This window comes from Arachis ipaensis, chromosome B9, assembly GCF_059453495.1.
Source record: "Arachis ipaensis isolate K30076 ecotype BB chromosome B9, ASM5945349v1, whole genome shotgun sequence".
In the NCBI taxonomy this organism is placed as follows: Eukaryota; Viridiplantae; Streptophyta; class Magnoliopsida; order Fabales; family Fabaceae; genus Arachis; species Arachis ipaensis.
In genome coordinates this window covers 60,180,083-60,184,953 of record NC_142444.1, presented here as the reverse complement: position 1 = coordinate 60,184,953, position 4,871 = coordinate 60,180,083, and the positions used below count along the sequence as shown (strand labels likewise).

At 39.8% G+C, this 4,871-nt stretch overlaps 1 non-coding gene across 1 annotated transcript; it reads left to right on the top strand.

Annotated features, from left to right (window-relative positions):
• The first annotated feature begins 3,601 nt into the window (after positions 1–3,601).
• On the top strand, positions 3,602–3,709 carry LOC148544820 (small nucleolar RNA R71). Its single transcript, XR_015900707.1, has one exon. It is a non-coding gene; the product is annotated as a small nucleolar RNA R71 (small nucleolar RNA).
• Positions 3,710–4,871: the final 1,162 nt, after the last annotated feature.

Sequence of the window (4,871 nt, the reverse complement as noted above, 5' to 3'; positions counted from 1 at the left end):
TTTGTTTTCCAGTATTACCACCGGATACATAAATGCCACAGACACATAATTGGGTGAACCTTTTCAGATTGTGACTCAGCTTTGCTAAAGTCCCCAATTAGAGGTGTCCAGGGTTCTTAAGCACACTCTTTTTTTGCTATGGACCTTGACTTTAACCGCTCAATCTCAAGTTTTCACTTGCCACCTACACGCCACAAGCACATGGTTAGGGACAGCTTGGTTTAGCCGCTTAGACCAGGATTTTATTCCTTTAGGCCCTCCTATCCACTGATGCTCAAAGCCTTGGAATCCTTTTTATTTGCCCTTGCCTTTTGGTTTTAAGGGTTATTGGCTTTTTCTACTTGCTTTTTCTTTTTCTTTCTATATTTTTTTTTCGCCTATATATTTTTTTTTTCTGCAAGCTTTGTTCTTTGCTGCTTTTTCTTGCTTCAAGAATCATTTTTATGATTTTTCAGATTATCAAATAACATGTCTCCTAGTCATCATTCTTTCAAGAGCCAACATATTTAACATTCTTAAACAACAACTTCAAAAGACATATGCACTGTTCAAGCATACATTCAGAAAACAAGAAGCATTGTCACCACATCAATATAATTAAACTAAGTTCAAGGATAAATTCGAAACTCATGTACTTCTTGTTCTTTTGAATTAAAACAGTTTTTCTTTTAAGAGAGGTGATGGATTCATAGGACATTCATATCTTTAAGACAAAGTTACTACTACTAATGATCATGTAATGAAGACACAAACATAGATAAGCACATAACATAGAAAATGAAAAACAGAGAAAGCAAAAACAAGGAATGAATCCACCTTAGTGATGGTGGCGTTTCCTTCTTGAGGAACCAATGATGTCCTTGAGCTCTTCTATGTCTCTTCCTTGTCTTTGTTGCTCCTCCCTCATTGCTTTTTGATCTTCTCTTATTTCATGGAGCATGATGGAGTGCTCTTGATGTTCCACCCTTAGTTGCTTCCAATAATTGTGTGGAAGAAAACGTATCCCCTGAGGTATCTCAGGGATCTCTTGATTTGCAGTCAAATGTTCTACCACTGAGCTATAGACCCTTGATGGAAGCTTTTGTCTTCCCTTTCCTCTTTCTAGAGGTTTCTCTGGCCTTAGGTGCCATCAATGGTTATGAAAAAAAAACAAAAAAGCTATGCTTTTACCACACCAAACTTAGAATGTTGCTCGCCCTCGAGCAAAAGAAGAAAGAATAGAAGAAGAAGAGGGTATGGAGGAGATGGATGGCTGTGTGTATTCGGCCATATGGGTGGGATTGGGTGGGGAAGAGATGTTGAATTTTTTTAAGGTAAGTGGGTGTATGGGTGTGAGTGGTAAATGGAAGACAGAAGGGATGAGTGTTTATTGGGAATAGAGGATGATTGAGAAGAGAGAAGAGAGTGAGTGAAGGTAGGTGGGGATCCTGTGGGGTCCACAGATCCTGAGATGATCTTGTGGGGTCCACAGATCCTGAGGTGTCAAGGCATTTACATCCCTGCAGCAATTTAGGCATGTAAAATGCCCTTGCACACAACTCTGGGCGTTCAGCGCCAGGTTGGTGCCCATTTTGGGCGTTCAACGCCCCTTTGCTGCCATTTCTGGCGTTGAACGCCAGAACCATGCTTGTTCTGGGCGTTCAGCGCCAGGATGCTCCCATTCTGGGCGTTCAGCGCCAGAACTATGCTCTGTTCTGGCGTTTGAACGCCAGACAGATGCTCCTCCAGGGTGTGATTTTTCTTCTGCTGTTTTTGATTCTGTTTTTGATTTTTTTGTTTATTTTGTGACTCCACATGATCATGAACCTAAGAAAACATGAAAAACAATAAAAATAAGAATTAGATACACATTGGGTTGCCTCCCAACAAGCGCTTCTTTAATGTCAATAGCTTGACAGTGGGCTCTCATGGAGCCTCACAGATGTGCAGAGCTTTGTTGAGACTCTCCAACACCAAACTTAGAGTTTGGATATGGGAGTTCAACACCAAACTTAGAGTTTGGTTGTGGCCTCCCAACACCAAACTTAGAGTTTGACTGTGGGGGCTCTGGTTGACTCTGCTTGGAGAGAAGCTTTTTCTGCTTCCTCTCCATGGTTGCAGAGGGAGATCCTTGAGTTTTAAACACAAGGGAGTCCTCATTCCATTGGAGGACTATTTCACCTCTGTCAACATCAATCACAGCTCTTGCTGTGGCCAGGAAAGGTCTTCCTAGGATGATGGATTCATCCTCTTCCTTTCCAGTATCCAGGACTATGAAATCAGCAGGGATGTAAAGGCCTTCAACCTTTACTAACACGTCCTCTACTTGTCCATAAGCCTGTTTTCTAGAGCTGTCTGCCATCTCTAATGAGATTTTAGCAGCTTGCACCCCATAGATTCCCAGTTTCTCTATTACAGAGAGAGGCATGAGGTTTATTCCTGAACCAAGGTCACACAGAGCCTTGAAGATCATGGTGCCTATGGTACAGGGTATTATGAACTTTCCAGGATCCTGTCTCTTCTGAGGTAATGTCAGTTGATCCAGATCACTTAGTTCATTGATGAACAAGGGAGGTTCAACTTCCCAAGTATCAATGCCAAATAATTTGGCATTCAGCTTCATGATTGCACCAAGAAACTTGGCAGTTTGCCCTTCAGTAACATCCTCATTCTCTTCAGAAGAGGAATACTCATCAGAGCTCATGAAGGGTATAAGGAGGTTCAATGGAATCTCTATGGTCTCTAGATGAGCCTCAGAGTCCTTTGGTTCCTCAGAGGGAAGCTCCTTATTGGTCACTGGACGTCCCAGTAGGTCTTCCTCCTTGGGATTCACGTCCTCTCCTCTCCTCACAGGTTCGGCCATGGCACTTATGTCAATGGCCTTGCACTCTCCTTTTGGGTTCTCTTCTGTATTACTTAGGAGAGTACTAGGAGGGATTTCAGTGATCCTTTTACTCAGCTGGCCCACTTGTGCTTCCAGATTTCTAATGGAAGACCTTGTTTCATTCATGAAACTTACAGTGGTCTTAGATAGATCAGAGACTAGATTTGCTAAATTAGAAGCATTTTGTTCAGAGTTCTCTGTCTGTTGCTGAGTTGATGATGGAAAAGGCTTGCTATTGCTAAACCTGTTTCTTCCACCATTATTAAAGCCTTGTTGGGGCTTTTGATCCTTCCATGAGAAATTTGGATGATTTCTCCATGTTGAGTTATAGGTGTTTCCATAAGGTTCACCTAAGTAATTTACCTCTGCTATTGCAGGGTTCTCAGGATCATAAGCTTCTTCTTCAGGAGAAGCCTCTTGAGTACTGTTGGATGCAGCTTGCATTCCATGCAGACTCTGAGAGATCATATTGACTTGCTGAGTCAATATTTTATTCTGAGCCAATATGGCATTCAGAGTATCAATTTCAAGAACTCCCTTCTTCATAGGCGTCCCATTACTCACAGGATTTCTTTCAGAAGTGTACATGAACTGGTTATTAGCAACCATGTCAATGAGTTCTTGAGCTTCTGCAGGCGTTTTCTTTAGGTGAATGGATCCACCTGCAGAGGTATCCAATGACATCTTTGATAACTCAGATAAACCATCATAGAATATATCCAGGATGGTCCATTCTGAAAGCATGTCAGAAGGACACTTTTTGGTCAACTGTTTGTATCTTTCCCAAGCTTCATAGAGGGATTCACCTTCTTTCTGTCTGAAGGTTTGAACATCAGCTCTAAGCTTGCTCAGCTTTTGAGGAGGAAAGTACTTGGCTAAGAAAGCCGTGACCAGCTTATCCCAAGAGTTCAGGCTGTGTTTGGGTTGAGAATCCAACCATAATCTAGCTCTGTCTCTTACAGCAAAAGGGAAAAGCATGAGCCTGTAGACTTCAGGATCTACTCCATTAGTCTTAACAGTATCACATATCTGCAAGAATTCAGTTAAGAACTGAAAAGGATCTTCAGATGGAAGTCCATGAAACTTGCAGTTCTGCTGCATCAGAGAAACTAAATGAGGTTTCAGCTCAAAGTTGTTTGCTCCAATGGCAGGAATGGAGATGCTTCTTCCATGTAAATTGGAATTAGGTGCAGTAAAGTCACCAAGCATTCTCCTTGCATTGTTGTTGGGTTCGGCTGCCATCTCCTTTACTTGTTCGAAATTTTCAATCAAGTTGTCTCTGGATTGTTGTTATTTAGCTTCTCTTAATTTTCTCTTCAGAGTCCTTTCAGGTTCTGGATCAGCTTCAACAAGAATGCCTTTTTCTCTGTCCCTGCTCATAAGAAAGAGGAGAGAAAAAGAAAAGAAGAGGAATCCTCTATGTCACAGTAAAGAGGATCCTTATTGTTAGTAGAAGAAAAGAAGAAGAAATTCGAACACAGATAGAAGAGGGGGTTCGAATTTGGTGATGATGTGAGGAAGAGATGTTAGTTAATGAATGAATAAATAGAATAGGATGGGAGAGAGGGAGGAAATTTTCGAAAATTATTTTTGAAAAGGAGTTAGTGATTTTTGAAAATTGGTTTTTGAAAATTTGTTAGTATTTTTCGAAAATTAAGATTTAAAAAAAAATAATTAATAAATTAAAAAGAAATTTTGAAAAAGAGGAGAGATATTTTCGAAAATGAGAGAGAGAGAGTTAGTTAGGTGGTTTTGAAAAAGTTAAGAAACAAACAAAAACTTAGTTAGTTAGTTGAAACAAATTTTGAAAACCAATGTTGAAAAGATAAGAAGTTAGGAAGTTAGAAAATATATTTTTAAAAGATAGTTTTGAAAAAGATAAGATAAGAAGATATTTTTGAAAAGATATGATAGGAATTAGTTTTTGAAAAAGATTTGATTTTTAAAATCACAATTAATGACTTGATTCATAAGAAATCACAAGATATGATTCTAGAACTTAAAGTTT